The 22,932-nt window shown below is 43.3% G+C and overlaps 11 non-coding genes across 11 annotated transcripts; all 11 read right to left on the bottom strand.

Annotated features, from left to right (window-relative positions):
- Nucleotides 1–4,164: 4,164 nt before the first annotated feature.
- trnag-gcc (transfer RNA glycine (anticodon GCC)) lies at nt 4,165–4,235 on the bottom strand. The gene has a single exon. It is a non-coding gene; the product is annotated as a tRNA-Gly (tRNA).
- Nucleotides 4,236–7,671: 3,436 nt separating this feature from the next.
- Nucleotides 7,672–7,744, bottom strand: trnam-cau (transfer RNA methionine (anticodon CAU)). The gene has a single exon. It is a non-coding gene; the product is annotated as a tRNA-Met (tRNA).
- Nucleotides 7,745–7,940: 196 nt separating this feature from the next.
- On the bottom strand, nt 7,941–8,011 carry trnag-gcc (transfer RNA glycine (anticodon GCC)). The gene has a single exon. It is a non-coding gene; the product is annotated as a tRNA-Gly (tRNA).
- A 2,137-nt stretch (nt 8,012–10,148) lies between these two features.
- Nucleotides 10,149–10,221, bottom strand: trnam-cau (transfer RNA methionine (anticodon CAU)). Its single transcript has one exon. It is a non-coding gene; the product is annotated as a tRNA-Met (tRNA).
- A 196-nt stretch (nt 10,222–10,417) lies between these two features.
- trnag-gcc (transfer RNA glycine (anticodon GCC)) lies at nt 10,418–10,488 on the bottom strand. The gene has a single exon. It is a non-coding gene; the product is annotated as a tRNA-Gly (tRNA).
- Nucleotides 10,489–15,595: 5,107 nt separating this feature from the next.
- trnag-gcc (transfer RNA glycine (anticodon GCC)) lies at nt 15,596–15,666 on the bottom strand. The gene has a single exon. It is a non-coding gene; the product is annotated as a tRNA-Gly (tRNA).
- Nucleotides 15,667–18,289: 2,623 nt separating this feature from the next.
- Nucleotides 18,290–18,362, bottom strand: trnam-cau (transfer RNA methionine (anticodon CAU)). The gene has a single exon. It is a non-coding gene; the product is annotated as a tRNA-Met (tRNA).
- A 196-nt stretch (nt 18,363–18,558) lies between these two features.
- Nucleotides 18,559–18,629, bottom strand: trnag-gcc (transfer RNA glycine (anticodon GCC)). Its single transcript has one exon. It is a non-coding gene; the product is annotated as a tRNA-Gly (tRNA).
- A 1,738-nt stretch (nt 18,630–20,367) lies between these two features.
- trnag-gcc (transfer RNA glycine (anticodon GCC)) lies at nt 20,368–20,438 on the bottom strand. Its single transcript has one exon. It is a non-coding gene; the product is annotated as a tRNA-Gly (tRNA).
- Nucleotides 20,439–21,577: 1,139 nt separating this feature from the next.
- trnam-cau (transfer RNA methionine (anticodon CAU)) lies at nt 21,578–21,650 on the bottom strand. The gene has a single exon. It is a non-coding gene; the product is annotated as a tRNA-Met (tRNA).
- Nucleotides 21,651–21,846: 196 nt separating this feature from the next.
- On the bottom strand, nt 21,847–21,917 carry trnag-gcc (transfer RNA glycine (anticodon GCC)). Its single transcript has one exon. It is a non-coding gene; the product is annotated as a tRNA-Gly (tRNA).
- Between the last annotated feature and the right edge of the window lie 1,015 nt (nt 21,918–22,932).

The following is a 22,932-nucleotide window of genomic DNA, read 5'->3' as shown; positions in this document are numbered from 1 at the left end:
TTCCTTTGTTCTGTTTCATGTCATTCTAGTGGTGTGAAAATGTGCAGGTGTTGAAGTCTAAGCTCCTTGACTGGCACAAATCTCGGTACTAGAGAGGGGAGCTGGAGTTCACGGAAAGAACACTTGTTGTGCTGAAGACTTTATTCCTTTGACCTTTGGATTACCAATGCTGTCTCTGGAAGGTAGAGGACCGCACATATGTCGAAGCTGTCCATTCTACGAAAAACCTGCCTCGTGTGAGGCTTGAACTCACGACCTTCAGATTATGAGACTGACGCGCTGCCAACTGCGCCAAGAGGCTGAGGGAATGCGCCTGCTAAATTGAAAAACAATTGTAAACACCTTTTCGCATTTCATAAAGACAATAGCATTGACACACTTAATTGGGTCTTCATTAATTGTCCTGAGAATAAATAGAAGGCTGAGACCTCTGTTACTGCATATCAGTCAGTCAAGCTGCGCTCATTTTGAGTTGTGAGACTTTTAAAGAGGTGCTTGCATTGGGCGGGAATCGAACCCGGGTCTCCCGCGTGGCAGGCGAGAATTCGACCACCAATGCCCACGTGTTGGAAAAAGGAGTTCCATTGAAGACGCCATCGCGTGTAGACAGAATCTTTTTCTTGATGGTCCATCAGTACTACATACTAAACCACATACTAACCTCATCACCACTGAACTACCAATGCCCACATTGTGTTCCACTGCACCACTGGACAGTCGCACTAATGACATTTGTACTTGGGACAGAATGTTTTGCTGAAAGGTAAAACAGTTTCGGAAACTGCCCAACCCTCGTGTCTACTCAAGAGATGGAGAGAAGGTAGAAGTGTCTTAAATCATCTTTATAGCATACCTTCCTTTTTCCCTTTGTTGTGTTTCATGCCATTCTAGTGGGGTGAGAATTTGCAGATGCAGAGGCGAGAATTCGACCACTGAACCACCAATGCCCATGTGCCGGAGAAAGGAGTTCCATTGAAGACGCCATCGCGTGTAGACAGAATGTTTTTTGATGGTCCATCAGTACTACGTACTAAACCACACACTAACCTCATCACCACTGAACTACCAATGCCCACATTGTGTTCCACTGCACCTCTGGACAGTCACACTAATGAAGTTAGTACTTGGGACAGAATGTTTTGTTGGAAAACTGTTTCGGAAGCTGTCCACCCATCACGTCTACTCAAGAGATGGAGAGAAGGTAGAAATGTTTTAAAACATCTTTATAGCATACCTTCCCTTTTTCCTTTGTTCTGTTTCATGCCCTTCTAGTGGTGTGAAAATTTGCAGGTGTTGAAATCTAAGCTCCTTGACTGGCACACATCTTGGGTATTAGACAGGGGAGCGCAATTCCTGGATGTCCGCTTTAGTTTGGGTTGAATTTTAGGTTTTATATATGCTTTAAGCATCTAGAGTTCACGGAAAAAAACACTTGTTCTCCTAAAGCCTTTATTCCTTTGTCCTTTGCATTACCAATGCTCTCTCTAGAAGGTAGAGGACTGCACATATGTCCAAGCTGGCCATTCTACAATAGACCTGCCTCGTGTCAGGCTTGACAAAAAATGTAAACACCTCATCACATCTATCCTCATCACCACTGAACTACCGAGGCTGAGGGAAAAAGCATGCTAAATTGAAAAAATGTAAACATCTTTTCGCATTTCACAAAGGCAATAGCATTGACGCCCTTAATTGAGTCTTCATTAATTGTCTTCAGACTATTGAGGTTAGTACTTGGGACAGAATGTTTTGTTGGATGGTAAAACAGTTTCGGAGGCTGCCCAGCCCTCACGTCTACTCAAGAGATGGAGAGAAGGTAGAACTGTCTCAAAACATCTTTATAGCATACCCTCCCTTTTTCCTTTGTTCTGTTTCATGTCATTCTAGTGGTGTGAAAATGTGCAGGTGTTGAAGTCTAAGCTCCTTGACTGGCACAAATCTCGGTACTAGAGAGGGGAGCTGGAGTTCACGGAAAGAACACTTGTTGTGCTGAAGACTTTATTCCTTTGACCTTTGGATTACCAATGCTGTCTCTGGAAGGTAGAGGACCGCACATATGTCGAAGCTGTCCATTCTACGAAAAACCTGCCTCGTGTGAGGCTTGAATTCACGACCTTCAGATTATGAGACTGACGCGCCAACTGCGCCAACGAGGCTGAGGGAATGCGCCTGCTAAATTGAAAAACAATTTTAAACACCTTTTCGCATTTCATAAAGACAATAGCATTGACACACTTAATTGGGTCTTCATTAATTGTCCTGAGAATAAATAGAAGGCTGAGACCTCTGTTACTGCATATCAGTCAGTCAAGCTGCGCTCATTTTGAGTTGTGAGACTTTTAAAGAGGTGCTTGCATTGGCCGGGAATCGAACCCGGGTCTCCCGCGTGGCAGGTGAGAATTCGACCACTGAACCACCAATGCCCACGTGTTGGAAAAAGGAGTTCCATTGAAGACGCCATCGCGTGTAGACAGAATCTTTTTCTTGATGGTCCATCAGTACTACATACTAAACCACATACTAACCTCATCACCACTGAACTACCAATGCCCACATTGTGTTCCACTGCACCACTGGACAGTCGCACTAATGACATTTGTACTTGGGACAGAATGTTTTGCTGAAAGGTAAAACAGTTTCGGAAACTGCCCAACCCTCGTGTCTACTCAAGAGATGGAGAGAAGGTAGAAGTGTCTTAAATCATCTTTATATCATACCTTCCTTTTTCCCTTTGTTGTGTTTCATGCCATTCTAGTGGGGTGAGAATTTGCAGATGCAGAGGCGAGAATTCGACCACTGAACCACCAATGCCCATGTGCCGGAGAAAGGAGTTCCATTGAAGACGCCATCGCGTGTAGACAGAATGTTTTTTGATGGTCCATCAGTACTACGTACTAAACCACACACTAACCTCATCACCACTGAACTACCAATGCCCACATTGTGTTCCACTGCACCTCTGGACAGTCACACTAATGAAGTTAGTACTTGGGACAGAATGTTTTGTTGGAAAACTGTTTCGGAAGCTGTCCACCCATCACGTCTACTCAAGAGATGGAGAGAAGGTAGAAATGTCTTAAAACATCTTTATAGCATACCTTCCCTTTTTCCTTTGTTCTGTTTCATGCCCTTCTAGTGGTGTGAAAATTTGCAGGTGTTGAAATCTAAGCTCCTTGACTGGCACACATCTTGGGTATTAGACAGGGGAGCGCAATTCCTGGATGTCCGCTTTAGTTTGGGTTGAATTTTAGGTTTTATATATGCTTTAAGCATCTAGAGTTCACGGAAAAAAACACTTGTTCTCCTAAAGCCTTTATTCCTTTGTCCTTTGCATTACCAATGCTCTCTCTAGAAGGTAGAGGACTGCACATATGTCCAAGCTGGCCATTCTACAATAGACCTGCCTCGTGTCAGGCTTGACAAAAAATGTAAACACCACCTCATCACATCTATCCTCATCACCACTGAACTACCGAGGCTGAGGGAAAAAGCATGCTAAATTGAAAAAATGTAAACATCTTTTCGCATTTCACAAAGGCAATAGCATTGACGCCCTTAATTGAGTCTTCATTAATTGTCTTCAGACTAATGAGGTTAGTACTTGGGACAGAATGTTTTGTTGGATGTTAAAACAGTTTCGGAGGCTGCCCAGCCCTCACGTCTACTCAAGAGATGGAGAGAAGGTAGAACTGTCTCAAAACATCTTTATAGAATACCCTCCCTTTTTCCTTTGTTCTGTTTCATGTCATTCTAGTGGTGTGAAAATGTGCAGGTGTTGAAGTCTAAGCTCCTTGACTGGCACAAATCTCGGTACTAGAGAGGGGAGCTGGAGTTCACAGAAAGAACACTTGTTGTGCTGAAGACTTTATTCCTTTGACCTTTGGATTACCAATGCTGTCTCTGGAAGGTAGAGGACCGCACATATGTCGAAGCTGTCCATTCTACGAAAAACCTGCCTCGTGTGAGGCTTGAACTCACGACCTTCAGATTATGAGACTGACGCGCTGCCAATTGTTAATTGTAAACACCTTTTCGCATTTCATAAAGACAATAGCATTGACACACTTAATTGGGTCTTCATTAATTGTCCTGAGAATAAATAGAAGGCTGAGACCTCTGTTACTGCATATCAGTCAGTCAAGCTGAGACTTTTAAAGAGGCGCTTGCATTGGCCGGGAATCGAACCCGGGTCTCCCGCGTGGCAGGCGAGAATTCGACCACTGAACCACCAATGCCCATGTGTTGTAAAAAGGAGTTCCATTGAAGACGCCATCGCGTGTAGACAGAATGTTTTTTGATGGTCCATCAGTACTACGTACTAAACCACACACTAACCTCATCATCACTGAACTACCAATGCCCACATTGTGTTCCACTGCACCTCTGGACAGTCACACTAATGAAGTTAGTACTTGGGACAGAATGTTTTGTTGGAAAACTGTTTCGGAAGCTGTCCACCCATCACGTCTACTCAAGAGATGGAGAGAAGGTAGAAATGTTTTAAAACATCTTTATAGCATACCTTCCCTTTTTCCTTTGTTCTGTTTCATGCCCTTCTAGTGGTGTGAAAATTTGCAGGTGTTGAAATCTAAGCTCCTTGACTGGCACACATCTTGGGTATTAGACAGGGGAGCGCAATTCCTGGATGTCCGCTTTAGTTTGGGTTGAATTTTAGGTTTTATATATGCTTTAAGCATCTAGAGTTCACGGAAAAAAACACTTGTTCTCCTAAAGCCTTTATTCCTTTGTCCTTTGCATTACCAATGCTCTCTCTAGAAGGTAGAGGACTGCACATATGTCCAAGCTGGCCATTCTACAATAGACCTGCCTCGTGTCAGGCTTGACAAAAAATGTAAACACCTCATCACATCTATCCTCATCACCACTGAACTACCGAGGCTGAGGGAAAAAGCATGCTAAATTGAAAAAATGTAAACATCTTTTCGCATTTCACAAAGGCAATAGCATTGACGCCCTTAATTGAGTCTTCATTAATTGTCTTCAGACTATTGAGGTTAGTACTTGGGACAGGATGTTTTGTTGGATGGTAAAACAGTTTCGGAGGCTGCCCAGCCCTCACGTCTACTCAAGAGATGGAGAGAAGGTAGAACTGTCTCAAAACATCTTTATAGCATACCCTCCCTTTTTCCTTTGTTCTGTTTCATGTCATTCTAGTGGTGTGAAAATGTGCAGGTGTTGAAGTCTAAGCTCCTTGACTGGCACAAATCTCGGTACTAGAGAGGGGAGCTGGAGTTCACGGAAAGAACACTTGTTGTGCTGAAGACTTTATTCCTTTGACCTTTGGATTACCAATGCTGTCTCTGGAAGGTAGAGGACCGCACATATGTCGAAGCTGTCCATTCTACGAAAAACTTGCCTCGTGTGAGGCTTGAACTCACGACCTTCAGATTATGAGACTGACGCGCCAACGAGGCTGAGGGAATGCTCCTGCTAAATTGAAAAACAATTGTAAACACCTTTTCGCATTTCATAAAGACAATAGCATTGACACACTTAATTGGGTCTTCATTAATTGTCCTGAGAATAAATAGAAGGCTGAGACCTTTGTTACTGCATATCAGTCAGTCAAGCTGAGACTTTTAAAGAGGCGCTTGCAGCCTAAACCACATACTAACCTCATCACCACTGAACTACCAATGCCCACATTGTGTTCCACTGCACCACTGGACAGTCGCACTAATGACATTTGTACTTGGGACAGAATGTTTTGCTGAAAGGTAAAACAGTTTCGGAAACTGCCCAACCCTCGTGTCTACTCAAGAGATGGAGAGAAGGTAGAAGTGTCTTAAATCATCTTTATAGCATACCTTCCTTTTTCCCTTTGTTGTGTTTCATGCCATTCTAGTGGGGTGAGAATTTGCAGATGCAGAGGCGAGAATTCGACCACTGAACCACCAATGCCCATGTGCCGGAGAAAGGAGTTCCATTGAAGACGCCATCGCGTGTAGACAGAATGTTTTTTGATGGTCCATCAGTACTACGTACTAAACCCAACACTAACCTCATCACCACTGAACTACCAATGCCCACATTGTGTTCCACTGCACCTCTGGACAGTCACACTAATGAAGTTAGTACTTGGGACAGAATGTTTTGTTGGAAAACTGTTTCGGAAGCTGTCCACCCATCACGTCTACTCAAGAGATGGAGAGAAGGTAGAAATGTCTTAAAACATCTTTATAGCATACCTTCCCTTTTTCCTTTGTTCTGTTTCATGCCCTTCTAGTGGTGTGAAAATTTGCAGGTGTTGAAATCTAAGCTCCTTGACTGGCACACATCTTGGGTATTAGACAGGGGAGCGCAATTCCTGGATGTCCGCTTTAGTTTGGGTTGAATTTTAGGTTTTATATATGCTTTAAGCATCTAGAGTTCACGGAAAAAAACACTTGTTCTCCTAAAGCCTTTATTCCTTTGTCCTTTGCATTACCAATGCTCTCTCTAGAAGGTAGAGGACTGCACATATGTCCAAGCTGGCCATTCTACAATAGACCTGCCTCGTGTCAGGCTTGACAAAAAATGTAAACACCTCATCACATCTATCCTCATCACCACTGAACTACCGAGGCTGAGGGAAAAAGCATGCTAAATTGAAAAAATGTAAACATCTTTTCGCATTTCACAAAGGCAATAGCATTGACGCCCTTAATTGAGTCTTCATTAATTGTCTTCAGACTAATGAGGTTAGTACTTGGGACAGAATGTTTTGTTGTAAAACAGTTTCGGAGGCTGCCCAGCCCTCAAATCTACTCAAGAGATGGAGAGAAGGTAGAACTGTCTCAAAACATCTTTATAGCATACCCTCCCTTTTTCCTTTGTTCTGTTTCATGCCCTTCTAGTGGTGTGAAAATTTGCAGGTGTTGAAATCTAAGCTCCTTGACTGGCACACATCTTGGGTATTAGATAGGGGAGCGCAATTCCTGGATGTCCGCTTTAGTTTGGGTTGAATTTTAGGTTTTATATATGCTTTAAGCATCTAGAGTTCACGGAAAAAAACACTTGTTCTCCTAAAGCCTTTATTCCTTTGTCCTTTGCATTACCAATGCTCTTTCTAGAAGGTAGAGGACTGCACATATGTCCAAGCTGGCCATTCTACAATAGACCTGCCTCGTGTCAGGCTTGACAAAAAATGTAAACACCTCATCACATCTATCCTCATCACCACTGAACTACCGAGGCTGAGGGAAAAAGCATGCTAAATTGAAAAAATGTAAACATCTTTTCGCATTTCACAAAGGCAATAGCATTGACGCCCTTAATTGAGTCTTCATTAATTGTCTTCAGACTATTGAGGTTAGTACTTGGGACAGAATGTTTTGTTGGATGGTAAAACAGTTTCGGAGGCTGCCCAGCCCTCACGTCTACTCAAGAGATGGAGAGAAGGTAGAACTGTCTCAAAACATCTTTATAGCATACCCTCCCTTTTTCCTTTGTTCTGTTTCATGTCATTCTAGTGGTGTGAAAATGTGCAGGTGTTGAAGTCTAAGCTCCTTGACTGGCACAAATCTCGGTACTAGAGAGGGGAGCTGGAGTTCACGGAAAGAACACTTGTTGTGCTGAAGACTTTATTCCTTTGACCTTTGGATTACCAATGCTGTCTCTGGAAGGTAGAGGACCGCACATATGTCGAAGCTGTCCATTCTACGAAAAACCTGCCTCGTGTGAGGCTTGAACTCACGACCTTCAGATTATGAGACTGACGCGCTGCCAACTGCGCCAACGAGGCTGAGGGAATGCGCCTGCTAAATTGAAAAACAATTGTAAACACCTTTTCGCATTTCATAAAGACAATAGCATTGACACACTTAATTGGGTCTTCATTAATTGTCCTGAGAATAAATAGAAGGCTGAGACCTCTGTTACTGCATATCAGTCAGTCAAGCTGCGCTCATTTTGAGTTGTGAGACTTTTAAAGAGGTGCTTGCATTGGCCGGGAATCGAACCCGGGTCTCCCGCGTGGCAGGCGAGAATTCGACCACTGAACCACCAATGCCCACTTGTTGGAAAAAGGAGTTCCATTGAAGACGCCATCGCGTGTAGACAGAATCTTTTTCTTGATGGTCCATCAGTACTACATACTAAACCACATACTAACCTCATCACCACTGAACTACCAATGCCCACATTGTGTTCCACTGCACCACTGGACAGTCGCACTAATGACATTTGTACTTGGGACAGAATGTTTTGCTGAAAGGTAAAACAGTTTCGGAAACTGCCCAACCCTCGTGTCTACTCAAGAGATGGAGAGAAGGTAGAAGTGTCTTAAATCATCTTTATAGCATACCTTCCTTTTTCCCTTTGTTGTGTTTCATGCCATTCTAGTGGGGTGAGAATTTGCAGATGCAGAGGCGAGAATTCGACCACTGAACCACCAATGCCCATGTGCCGGAGAAAGGAGTTCCATTGAAGACGCCATCGCGTGTAGACAGAATGTTTTTTGATGGTCCATCAGTACTACGTACTAAACCACACACTAACCTCATCACCACTGAACTACCAATGCCCACATTGTGTTCCACTGCACCTCTGGACAGTCACACTAATGAAGTTAGTACTTGGGACAGAATGTTTTGTTGGAAAACTGTTTCGGAAGCTGTCCACCCATCACGTCTACTCAAGAGATGGAGAGAAGGTAGAAATGTCTTAAAACATCTTTATAGCATACCTTCCCTTTTTCCTTTGTTCTGTTTCATGCCCTTCTAGTGGTGTGAAAATTTGCAGGTGTTGAAATCTAAGCTCCTTGACTGGCACACATCTTGGGTATTAGACAGGGGAGCGCAATTCCTGGATGTCCGCTTTAGTTTGGGTTGAATTTTAGGTTTTATATATGCTTTAAGCATCTAGAGTTCACGGAAAAAAACACTTGTTCTCCTAAAGCCTTTATTCCTTTGTCCTTTGCATTACCAATGCTCTCTCTAGAAGGTAGAGGACTGCACATATGTCCAAGCTGGCCATTCTACAATAGACCTGCCTCGTGTCAGGCTTGACAAAAAATGTAAACACCTCATCACATCTATCCTCATCACCACTGAACTACCGAGGCTGAGGGAAAAAGCATGCTAAATTGAAAAAATGTAAACATCTTTTCGCATTTCACAAAGGCAATAGCATTGACGCCCTTAATTGAGTCTTCATTAATTGTCTTCAGACTAATGAGGTTAGTACTTGGGACAGAATGTTTTGTTGTAAAACAGTTTCGGAGGCTGCCCAGCCCTCAAATCTACTCAAGAGATGGAGAGAAGGTAGAACTGTCTCAAAACATCTTTATAGCATACCCTCCCTTTTTCCTTTGTTCTGTTTCATGCCCTTCTAGTGGTGTGAAAATTTGCAGGTGTTGAAATCTAAGCTCCTTGACTGGCACACATCTTGGGTATTAGATAGGGGAGCGCAATTCCTGGATGTCCGCTTTAGTTTGGGTTGAATTTTAGGTTTTATATATGCTTTAAGCATCTAGAGTTCACGGAAAAAAACACTTGTTCTCCTAAAGCCTTTATTCCTTTGTCCTTTGCATTACCAATGCTCTTTCTAGAAGGTAGAGGACTGCACATATGTCCAAGCTGGCCATTCTACAATAGACCTGCCTCGTGTCAGGCTTGACAAAAAATGTAAACACCTCATCACATCTATCCTCATCACCACTGAACTACCGAGGCTGAGGGAAAAAGCATGCTAAATTGAAAAAATGTAAACATCTTTTCGCATTTCACAAAGGCAATAGCATTGACGCCCTTAATTGAGTCTTCATTAATTGTCTTCAGACTATTGAGGTTAGTACTTGGGACAGAATGTTTTGTTGGATGGTAAAACAGTTTCGGAGGCTGCCCAGCCCTCACGTCTACTCAAGAGATGGAGAGAAGGTAGAACTGTCTCAAAACATCTTTATAGCATACCCTCCCTTTTTCCTTTGTTCTGTTTCATGTCATTCTAGTGGTGTGAAAATGTGCAGGTGTTGAAGTCTAAGCTCCTTGACTGGCACAAATCTCGGTACTAGAGAGGGGAGCTGGAGTTCACGGAAAGAACACTTGTTGTGCTGAAGACTTTATTCCTTTGACCTTTGGATTACCAATGCTGTCTCTGGAAGGTAGAGGACCGCACATATGTCGAAGCTGTCCATTCTACGAAAAACCTGCCTCGTGTGAGGCTTGAACTCACGACCTTCAGATTATGAGACTGACGCGCTGCCAACTGCGCCAACGAGGCTGAGGGAATGCGCCTGCTAAATTGAAAAACAATTGTAAACACCTTTTCGCATTTCATAAAGACAATAGCATTGACACACTTAATTGGGTCTTCATTAATTGTCCTGAGAATAAATAGAAGGCTGAGACCTCTGTTACTGCATATCAGTCAGTCAAGCTGCGCTCATTTTGAGTTGTGAGACTTTTAAAGAGGTGCTTGCATTGGCCGGGAATCGAACCCGGGTCTCCCGCGTGGCAGGCGAGAATTCGACCACTGAACCACCAATGCCCACGTGTTGGAAAAAGGAGTTCCATTGAAGACGCCATCGCGTGTAGACAGAATCTTTTTCTTGATGGTCCATCAGTACTACATACTAAACCACATACTAACCTCATCACCACTGAACTACCAATGCCCACATTGTGTTCCACTGCACCACTGGACAGTCGCACTAATGACATTTGTACTTGGGACAGAATGTTTTGCTGAAAGGTAAAACAGTTTCGGAAACTGCCCAACCCTCGTGTCTACTCAAGAGATGGAGAGAAGGTAGAAGTGTCTTAAATCATCTTTATAGCATACCTTCCTTTTTCCCTTTGTTGTGTTTCATGCCATTCTAGTGGGGTGAGAATTTGCAGATGCAGAGGCGAGAATTCGACCACTGAACCACCAATGCCCATGTGCCGGAGAAAGGAGTTCCATTGAAGACGCCATCGCGTGTAGACAGAATGTTTTTTGATGGTCCATCAGTACTATGTACTAAACCACACACTAACCTCATCACCACTGAACTACCAATGCCCACATTGTGTTCCACTGCACCTCTGGACAGTCACACTAATGAAGTTAGTACTTGGGACAGAATGTTTTGTTGGAAAACTGTTTCGGAAGCTGTCCACCCATCACGTCTACTCAAGAGATGGAGAGAAGGTAGAAATGTTTTAAAACATCTTTATAGCATACCTTCCCTTTTTCCTTTGTTCTGTTTCATGCCCTTCTAGTGGTGTGAAAATTTGCAGGTGTTGAAATCTAAGCTCCTTGACTGGCACACATCTTGGGTATTAGACAGGGGAGCGCAATTCCTGGATGTCCGCTTTAGTTTGGGTTGAATTTTAGGTTTTATATATGCTTTAAGCATCTAGAGTTCACGGAAAAAAACACTTGTTCTCCTAAAGCCTTTATTCCTTTGTCCTTTGCATTACCAATGCTCTCTCTAGAAGGTAGAGGACTGCACATATGTCCAAGCTGGCCATTCTACAATAGACCTGCCTCGTGTCAGGCTTGACAAAAAATGTAAACACCTCATCACATCTATCCTCATCACCACTGAACTACCGAGGCTGAGGGAAAAAGCATGCTAAATTGAAAAAATGTAAACATCTTTTCGCATTTCACAAAGGCAATAGCATTGACGCCCTTAATTGAGTCTTCATTAATTGTCTTCAGACTATTGAGGTTAGTACTTGGGACAGGATGTTTTGTTGGATGGTAAAACAGTTTCGGAGGCTGCCCAGCCCTCACGTCTACTCAAGAGATGGAGAGAAGGTAGAACTGTCTCAAAACATCTTTATAGCATACCCTCCCTTTTTCCTTTGTTCTGTTTCATGTCATTCTAGTGGTGTGAAAATGTGCAGGTGTTGAAGTCTAAGCTCCTTGACTGGCACAAATCTCGGTACTAGAGAGGGGAGCTGGAGTTCACGGAAAGAACACTTGTTGTGCTGAAGACTTTATTCCTTTGACCTTTGGATTACCAATGCTGTCTCTGGAAGGTAGAGGACCGCACATATGTCGAAGCTGTCCATTCTACGAAAAACCTGCCTCGTGTGAGGCTTGAACTCACGACCTTCAGATTATGAGACTGACGCGCCAACGAGGCTGAGGGAATGCTCCTGCTAAATTGAAAAACAATTGTAAACACCTTTTCGCATTTCATAAAGACAATAGCATTGACACACTTAATTGGGTCTTCATTAATTGTCCTGAGAATAAATAGAAGGCTGAGACCTCTGTTACTGCATATCAGTCAGTCAAGCTGAGACTTTTAAAGAGGCGCTTGCAGCCTAAACCACATACTAACCTCATCACCACTGAACTACCAATGCCCACATTGTGTTCCACTGCACCACTGGACAGTCGCACTAATGACATTTGTACTTGGGACAGAATGTTTTGCTGAAAGGTAAAACAGTTTCGGAAACTGCCCAACCCTCGTGTCTACTCAAGAGATGGAGAGAAGGTAGAAGTGTCTTAAATCATCTTTATAGCATACCTTCCTTTTTCCCTTTGTTGTGTTTCATGCCATTCTAGTGGGGTGAGAATTTGCAGATGCAGAGGCGAGAATTCGACCACTGAACCACCAATGCCCATGTGCCGGAGAAAGGAGTTCCATTGAAGACGCCATCGCGTGTAGACAGAATGTTTTTTGATGGTCCATCAGTACTATGTACTAAACCACACACTAACCTCATCACCACTGAACTACCAATGCCCACATTGTGTTCCACTGCACCTCTGGACAGTCACACTAATGAAGTTAGTACTTGGGACAGAATGTTTTGTTGGAAAACTGTTTCGGAAGCTGTCCACCCATCACGTCTACTCAAGAGTTGGAGAGAAGGTAGAAATGTTTTAAAACATCTTTATAGCATACCTTCCCTTTTTCCTTTGTTCTGTTTCATGCCCTTCTAGTGGTGTGAAAATTTGCAGGTGTTGAAATCTAAGCTCCTTGACTGGCACACATCTTGGGTATTAGACAGGGGAGCGCAATTCCTGGATGTCCGCTTTAGTTTGGGTTGAATTTTAGGTTTTATATATGCTTTAAGCATCTAGAGTTCACGGAAAAAAACACTTGTTCTCCTAAAGCCTTTATTCCTTTGTCCTTTGCATTACCAATGCTCTCTCTAGAAGGTAGAGGACTGCACATATGTCCAAGCTGGCCATTCTACAATAGACCTGCCTCGTGTCAGGCTTGACAAAAAATGTAAACACCTCATCACATCTATCCTCATCACCACTGAACTACCGAGGCTGAGGGAAAAAGCATGCTAAATTGAAAAAATGTAAACATCTTTTCGCATTTCACAAAGGCAATAGCATTGACGCCCTTAATTGAGTCTTCATTAATTGTCTTCAGACTATTGAGGTTAGTACTTGGGACAGGATGTTTTGTTGGATGGTAAAACAGTTTCGGAGGCTGCCCAGCCCTCACGTCTACTCAAGAGATGGAGAGAAGGTAGAACTGTCTCAAAACATCTTTATAGCATACCCTCCCTTTTTCCTTTGTTCTGTTTCATGTCATTCTAGTGGTGTGAAAATGTGCAGGTGTTGAAGTCTAAGCTCCTTGACTGGCACAAATCTCGGTACTAGAGAGGGGAGCTGGAGTTCACGGAAAGAACACTTGTTGTGCTGAAGACTTTATTCCTTTGACCTTTGGATTACCAATGCTGTCTCTGGAAGGTAGAGGACCGCACATATGTCGAAGCTGTCCATTCTACGAAAAACCTGCCTCGTGTGAGGCTTGAACTCACGACCTTCAGATTATGAGACTGACGCGCCAACGAGGCTGAGGGAATGCTCCTGCTAAATTGAAAAACAATTGTAAACACCTTTTCGCATTTCATAAAGACAATAGCATTGACACACTTAATTGGGTCTTCATTAATTGTCCTGAGAATAAATAGAAGGCTGAGACCTCTGTTACTGCATATCAGTCAGTCAAGCTGAGACTTTTAAAGAGGCGCTTGCAGCCTAAACCACATACTAACCTCATCACCACTGAACTACCAATGCCCACATTGTGTTCCACTGCACCACTGGACAGTCGCACTAATGATATTTGTACTTGGGACAGAATGTTTTGCTGAAAGGTAAAACAGTTTCGGAAACTGCCCAACCCTCGTGTCTACTCAAGAGATGGAGAGAAGGTAGAAGTGTCTTAAATCATCTTTATAGCATACCTTCCTTTTTCCCTTTGTTGTGTTTCATGCCATTCTAGTGGGGTGAGAATTTGCAGATGCAGAGGCGAGAATTCGACCACTGAACCACCAATGCCCATGTGCCGGAGAAAGGAGTTCCATTGAAGACGCCATCGCGTGTAGACAGAATGTTTTTTGATGGTCCATCAGTACTACGTACTAAACCACACACTAACCTCATCACCACTGAACTACCAATGCCCACATTGTGTTCCACTGCACCTCTGGACAGTCACACTAATGAAGTTAGTACTTGGGACAGAATGTTTTGTTGGAAAACTGTTTCGGAAGCTGTCCACCCATCACGTCTACTCAAGAGATGGAGAGAAGGTAGAAATGTTTTAAAACATCTTTATAGCATACCTTCCCTTTTTCCTTTGTTCTGTTTCATGCCCTTCTAGTGGTGTGAAAATTTGCAGGTGTTGAAATCTAAGCTCCTTGACTGGCACACATCTTGGGTATTAGACAGGGGAGCGCAATTCCTGGATGTCCGCTTTAGTTTGGGTTGAATTTTAGGTTTTATATATGCTTTAAGCATCTAGAGTTCACGGAAAAAAACACTTGTTCTCCTAAAGCCTTTATTCCTTTGTCCTTTGCATTACCAATGCTCTCTCTAGAAGGTAGAGGACTGCACATATGTCCAAGCTGGCCATTCTACAATAGACCTGCCTCGTGTCAGGCTTGACAAAAAATGTAAACACCTCATCACATCTATCCTCATCACCACTGAACTACCGAGGCTGAGGGAAAAAGCATGCTAAATTGAAAAAATGTAAACATCTTTTCGCATTTCACAAAGGCAATAGCATTGACGCCCTTAATTGAGTCTTCATTAATTGTCTTCAGACTAATGAGGTTAGTACTTGGGACAGAATGTTTTGTTGTAAAACAGTTTCGGAGGCTGCCCAGCCCTCAAATCTACTCAAGAGATGGAGAGAAGGTAGAACTGTCTCAAAACATCTTTATAGCATACCCTCCCTTTTTCCTTTGTTCTGTTTCATGTCATTCTAGTGGTGTGAAAATTTGCAGGTGTTGAAGTCTAAGCTCCTTGACTGGCACAAATCTCGGTACTAGAGAGGGGAGCTGGAGTTCACGGAAAGAACACTTGTTGTGCTGAAGACTTTATGCCTTTGACCTTTGGATTACCAATGCTGTCTCTGGAAGGTAGAGGACCGCACATATGTCGAAGCTGTCCATTCTACAAAAAACCTGCCTCGTGTGAGGCTTGAACTCACGACCTTCAGATTATGAGACTGACGCGCTGCCAACTGTTAATTGTAAACACCTTTTCGCATTTCATAAAGACAATAGCATTGACACACTTAATTGGGTCTTCATTAATTGTCCTGAGAATAAATAGAAGGCTGAGACCTCTGTTACTGCATATCAGTCAGTCAAGCTGAGACTTTTAAAGAGGCGCTTGCATTGGCCGGGAATCGAACCCAGGTCTCCCGCGTGGCAGGCGAGAATTCGACCACTGAACCACCAATGCCCACGTGTTGTAAAAAGGAGTTCCATTGAAGACGCCATCGCGTGTAGACAGAATCTTTTTCTTGATGGTCCATCAGTACTACATACTAAACCACATACTAACCTCATCACCACTGAGCTACCAATGCCCACATTGTGTTCCACTGCACCACTGGACAGTCGCACTAATGACATTTGTACTTGGGACAGAATGTTTTGCTGAAAGGTAAAACAGTTTCGGAAACTGCCCAACCCTCGTGTCTACTCAAGAGATGGAGAGAAGGTAGAAGTGTCTTAAATCATCTTTATAGCATACCTTCCTTTTTCCCTTTGTTGTGTTTCATGCCATTCTAGTGGGGTGAGAATTTGCAGATGCAGAGGCGAGAATTCGACCACTGAACCACCAATGCCCATGTGCCGGAGAAAGGAGTTCCATTGAAGACGCCATCGCGTGTAGACAGAATGTTTTTTGATGGTCCATCAGTACTACGTACTAAACCACACACTAACCTCATCACCACTGAACTACCAATGCCCACATTGTGTTCCACTGCACCTCTGGACAGTCACACTAATGAAGTTAGTACTTGGGACAGAATGTTTTGTTGGAAAACTGTTTCGGAAGCTGTCCACCCATCACGTCTACTCAAGAGATGGAGAGAAGGTAGAAATGTTTTAAAACATCTTTATAGCATACCTTCCCTTTTTCCTTTGTTCTGTTTCATGCCCTTCTAGTGGTGTGAAAATTTGCAGGTGTTGAAATCTAAGCTCCTTGACTGGCACACATCTTGGGTATTAGACAGGGGAGCGCAATTCCTGGATGTCCGCTTTAGTTTGGGTTGAATTTTAGGTTTTATATATGCTTTAAGCATCTAGAGTTCACGGAAAAAAACACTTGTTCTCCTAAAGCCTTTATTCCTTTGTCCTTTGCATTACCAATGCTCTCTCTAGAAGGTAGAGGACTGCACATATGTCCAAGCTGGCCATTCTACAATAGACCTGCCTCGTGTCAGGCTTGACAAAAAATGTAAACACCTCATCACATCTATCCTCATCACCACTGAACTACCGAGGCTGAGGGAAAAAGCATGCTAAATTGAAAAAATGTAAACATCTTTTCGCATTTCACAAAGGCAATAGCATTGACGCCCTTAATTGAGTCTTCATTAATTGTCTTCAGACTATTGAGGTTAGTACTTGGGACAGAATGTTTTGTTGGATGGTAAAACAGTTTCGGAGGCTGCGCCAACGAGGCTGAGGGAATGTGCCTGCTAAATTGAAAAACAATTGTAAACACCTTTTCGCATTTCATAAAGACAATAGCATTGACACACTTAATTGGGTCTTCATTAATTGTCCTGAGAATAAATAGAAGGCTGAGACCTCTGTTACTGCATATCAGTCAGTCAAGCTGAGACTTTTAAAGAGGCGCTTGCATTGGCCGGGAATCGAACCCGGCTCTCCCGCGTGGCAGGCGAGAATTCGACCATTGAACCACCAATGCCCACGTATTGGAAAAAGGAGTTCCATTGAAGACACCATCGCGTGTAGACAGAATCTTTTTCTTGATGGTCCATCAGTACTACATACTAAACCACATACTAACCTCATCACCACTGAACTACCAATGCCCACATTGTGTTCCACTGCAACACTGGACAGTCGCACTAATGACATTTGTACTTGGGACAGAATGTTTTGTTGAAAGGTAAAACTGTTTCGGAAGCTGTCCACCCATCACGTCTACTCAACAGATGGAGAGAAGGTAGAAATGTCTTAAAACATCTTTATAGCATACCTTCCCTTTTTCCTTTGTTCTGTTTCATGCCCTTCTAGTGGTGTGAAAATTTGCAGGTGTTGAAATCTAAGCTCCTTGACTGGCACACATCTTGGGTATTAGACAGGGGAGCGCAATTCCTGGATGTCCGCTTTAGTTCGGCTTGAATTTTAGGTTTTATATATGCTTTAAGCATCTAGAGTTCACGGAAAAAAACACTTGTTCTCCTAAAGCCTTTATTCCTTTGTCCTTTGCATTACCAATGCTCTCTCTAGAAGGTAGAGGACTGCACATATGTCCAAGCTGGCCATTCTACAATAGACCTGCCTCGTGTCAGGCTTGACAAAAAATGTAAACACCTCATCACATCTATCCTCATCACCACTGAACTACCGAGGCTGAGGGAAAAAGCATGCTAAATTGAAAAGATGTAAACATCTGTTCGCATTTCACAAAGGCAATAGCATTGACGCCCTTAATTGAGTCTTCATTAATTGTCTTCAGACTAATGAGGTTAGTACTTGGGACAGAATGTTTTGTTGTAAAACAGTTTCGGAGGCTGCCCAGCCCTCACGTCTACTCAAGAGATGGAGAGAAGGTAGAACTGTCTCAAAACATCTTTATAGCATACCCTCCCTTTTTCCTTTGTTCTGTTTCATGTCATTCTAGTGGTGTGAAAATGTGCAGGTGTTGAAGTCTAAGCTCCTTGACTGGCACAAATCTCGGTACTAGAGAGGGGAGCTGGAGTTCACGGAAAGAACACTTGTTGTGCTGAAGACTTTATGCCTTTGACCTTTGGATTACCAATGCTGTCTCTGGAAGGTAGAGGACCGCACATATGTCGAAGCTGTCCATTCTACAAAAAACCTGCCTCGTGTGAGGCTTGAACTCACGACCTTCAGATTATGAGACTGACGCGCTTCCAACTGCGCCAACGAGGCTGAGGGAATGCGCCTGCTAAATTGAAAAACAATTGTAAACACCTTTTCGCATTTCATAAAGACAATAGCATTGACACACTTAATTGGGTCTTCATTAATTGTCCTGAGAATAAATAGAAGGCTGAGACCTCTGTTACTGCATATCAGTCAATCAAGCTGCGCTCATTTTGAGTTGTGAGACTTTTAAAGAGGTGCTTGCATTGACCGGGAATCGAACCCGGGTCTCCCGCGTGGCAGGCGAGAATTCGACCACTGAACCACCAATGCCCACGTGTTGGAAAAAGGAGTTCCATTGAAGACGCCATCGCGTGTAGACAGAATCTTTTTCTTGATGGTCCATCAGTACTACATACTAAACCACATACTAACCTCATCACCACTGAACTACCAATGCCCACATTGTGTTCCACTGCACCACTGGACAGTCGCACTAATGACATTTGTACTTGGGACAGAATGTTTTGCTGAAAGGTAAAACAGTTTCGGAAACTGCCCAACCCTCGTGTCTACTCAAGAGATGGAGAGAAGGTAGAAGTGTCTTAAATCATCTTTATAGCATACCTTCCTTTTTCCCTTTGTTGTGTTTCATGCCATTCTAGTGGGGTGAGAATTTGCAGATGCAGAGGCGAGAATTCGACCACTGAACCACCAATGCCCATGTGCCGGAGAAAGGAGTTCCATTGAAGACGCCATCGCGTGTAGACAGAATGTTTTTTGATGGTCCATCAGTACTACGTACTAAACCACACACTAACCTCATCACCACTGAACTACCAATGCCCACATTGTGTTCCACTGCACCTCTGGACAGTCACACTAATGAAGTTAGTACTTGGGACAGAATGTTTTGTTGGAAAACTGTTTCGGAAGCTGTCCACCCATCACGTCTACTCAAGAGATGGAGAGAAGGTAGAAATGTTTTAAAACATCTTTATAGCATACCTTCCCTTTTTCCTTTGTTCTGTTTCATGCCCTTCTAGTGGTGTGAAAATTTGCAGGTGTTGAAATCTAAGCTCCTTGACTGGCACACATCTTGGGTATTAGACAGGGGAGCGCAATTCCTGGATGTCCGCTTTAGTTTGGGTTGAATTTTAGGTTTTATATATGCTTTAAGCATCTAGAGTTCACGGAAAAAAACACTTGTTCTCCTAAAGCCTTTATTCCTTTGTCCTTTGCATTACCAATGCTCTCTCTAGAAGGTAGAGGACTGCACATATGTCCAAGCTGGCCATTCTACAATAGACCTGCCTCGTGTCAGGCTTGACAAAAAATGTAAACACCTCATCACATCTATCCTCATCACCACTGAACTACCGAGGCTGAGGGAAAAAGCATGCTAAATTGAAAAAATGTAAACATCTTTTCGCATTTCACAAAGGCAATAGCATTGACGCCCTTAATTGAGTCTTCATTAATTGTCTTCAGACTATTGAGGTTAGTACTTGGGACAGAATGTTTTGTTGGATGGTAAAACAGTTTCGGAGGCTGCCCAGCCCTCACGTCTACTCAAGAGATGGAGAGAAGGTAGAACTGTCTCAAAACATCTTTATAGCATACCCTCCCTTTTTCCTTTGTTCTGTTTCATGTCATTCTAGTGGTGTGAAAATGTGCAGGTGTTGAAGTCTAAGCTCTTTGACTGGCACAAATCTCGGTACTAGAGAGGGGAGCTGGAGTTCACGGAAAGAACACTTGTTGTGCTGAAGACTTTATGCCTTTGACCTTTGGATTACCAATGCTGTCTCTGGAAGGTAGAGGACCGCACATATGTCGAAGCTGTCCATTCTACAAAAAACCTGCCTCGTGTGAGGCTTGAACTCACGACCTTCAGATTATGAGACTGACGCGCTGCCAACTGTTAATTGTAAACACCTTTTCGCATTTCATAAAGACAATAGCATTGACACACTTAATTGGGTCTTCATTAATTGTCCTGAGAATAAATAGAAGGCTGAGACCTCTGTTACTGCATATCAGTCTGTCAAGCTGAGACTTTTAAAGAGGCGCTTGCATTGGCCGGGAATCGAACCCGGGTCTCCCGCGTGGCAGGCGAGAATTCGACCACTGAACCACCAATGCCCACGTGTTGTAAAAAGGAGTTCCATTGAAGACGCCATCGCGTGTAGACAGAATGTTTTTTGATGGTCCATCAGTACTACGTACTAAACCACACACTAACCTCATCACCACTGAACTACCAATGCCCACATTGTGTTCCACTGCACCTCTGGACAGTCACACTAATGAAGTTAGTACTTGGGACAGAATGTTTTGTTGGAAAACTGTTTCGGAAGCTGTCCACCCATCACGTCTACTCAAGAGATGGAGAGAAGGTAGAAATGTTTTAAAACATCTTTATAGCATACCTTCCCTTTTTCCTTTGTTCTGTTTCATGCCCTTCTAGTGGTGTGAAAATTTGCAGGTGTTGAAATCTAAGCTCCTTGACTGGCACACATCTTGGGTATTAGACAGGGGAGCGCAATTCCTGGATGTCCGCTTTAGTTTGGGTTGAATTTTAGGTTTTATATATGCTTTAAGCATCTAGAGTTCACGGAAAAAAACACTTGTTCTCCTAAAGCCTTTATTCCTTTGTCCTTTGCATTACCAATGCTCTCTCTAGAAGGTAGAGGACTGCACATATGTCCAAGCTGGCCATTCTACAATAGACCTGCCTCGTGTCAGGCTTGACAAAAAATGTAAACACCTCATCACATCTATCCTCATCACCACTGAACTACCGAGGCTGAGGGAAAAAGCATGCTAAATTGAAAAAATGTAAACATCTTTTCGCATTTCACAAAGGCAATAGCATTGCCCCCCCTCATTGAGTCTTCATCAATTGTCTTCAGACTATTGAGGTTAGTACTTGGGACAGAATGTTTTGTTGGATGGTAAAACAGTTTCGGAGGCTGCCCAGCCCTCACGTCTACTCAAGAGATGGAGAGAAGGTAGAACTGTCTCAAAACATCTTTATAGCATACCCTCCCTTTTTCCTTTGTTCTGTTTCATGTCATTCTAGTGGTGTGAAAATGTGCAGGTGTTGAAGTCTAAGCTCCTTGACTGGCACAAATCTCGGTACTAGAGAGGGGAGCTGGAGTTCACGGAAAGAACACTTGTTGTGCTGAAGACTTTATTCCTTTGACCTTTGGATTACCAATGCTGTCTCTGGAAGGTAGAGGACCGCACATATGTCGAAGCTGTCCATTCTACGAAAAACCTGCCTCGTGTGAGGCTTGAACTCACGACCTTCAGATTATGAGACTGACGCGCTGCCAACTGCGCCAACGAGGCTGAGGGAATGCGCCTGCTAAATTGAAAAACAATTGTAAACACCTTTTCGCATTTCATAAAGACAATAGCATTGACACACTTAATTGGGTCTTCATTAATTGTCCTGAGAATAAATAGAAGGCTGAGACCTCTGTTACTGCATATCAGTCAGTCAAGCTGCGCTCATTTTGAGTTGTGAGACTTTTAAAGAGGTGCTTGCATTGGCCGGGAATCGAACCCGGGTCTCCCGCGTGGCAGGCGAGAATTCGACCACTGAACCACCAATGCCCACGTGTTGGAAAAAGGAGTTCCATTGAAGACGCCATCGCGTGTAGACAGAATCTTTTTCTTGATGGTCCATCAGTACTACATACTAAACCACATACTAACCTCATCACCACTGAACTACCAATGCCCACATTGTGTTCCACTGCACCACTGGACAGTCGCACTAATGACATTTGTACTTGGGACAGAATGTTTTGCTGAAAGGTAAAACAGTTTCGGAAACTGCCCAACCCTCGTGTCTACTCAAGAGATGGAGAGAAGGTAGAAGTGTCTTAAATCATCTTTATAGCATACCTTCCTTTTTCCCTTTGTTGTGTTTCATGCCATTCTAGTGGGGTGAGAATTTGCAGATGCAGAGGCGAGAATTCGACCACTGAACCACCAATGCCCATGTGCCGGAGAAAGGAGTTCCATTGAAGACGCCATCGCGTGTAGACAGAATGTTTTTTGATGGTCCATCAGTACTACGTACTAAACCACACACTAACCTCATCACCACTGAACTACCAATGCCCACATTGTGTTCCACTGCACCTCTGGACAGTCACACTAATGAAGTTAGTACTTGGGACAGAATGTTTTGTTGGAAAACTGTTTCGGAAGCTGTCCACCCATCACGTCTACTCAAGAGATGGAGAGAAGGTAGAAATGTTTTAAAACATCTTTATAGCATACCTTCCCTTTTTCCTTTGTTCTGTTTCATGCCCTTCTAGTGGTGTGAAAATTTGCAGGTGTTGAAATCTAAGCTCCTTGACTGGCACACATCTTGGGTATTAGACAGGGGAGCGCAATTCCTGGATGTCCGCTTTAGTTTGGGTTGAATTTTAGGTTTTATATATGCTTTAAGCATCTAGAGTTCACGGAAAAAAACACTTGTTCTCCTAAAGCCTTTATTCCTTTGTCCTTTGCATTACCAATGCTCTCTCTAGAAGGTAGAGGACTGCACATATGTCCAAGCTGGCCATTCTACAATAGACCTGCCTCGTGTCAGGCTTGACAAAAAATGTAAACACCT

The sequence above is a fragment of the Channa argus genome, unplaced genomic scaffold (genome assembly GCF_033026475.1).
Source record: "Channa argus isolate prfri unplaced genomic scaffold, Channa argus male v1.0 Contig022, whole genome shotgun sequence".
Classification (NCBI taxonomy): Eukaryota; Metazoa; Chordata; class Actinopteri; order Anabantiformes; family Channidae; genus Channa; species Channa argus.
This window is presented reverse-complemented; position numbering and strand designations above follow the sequence as displayed.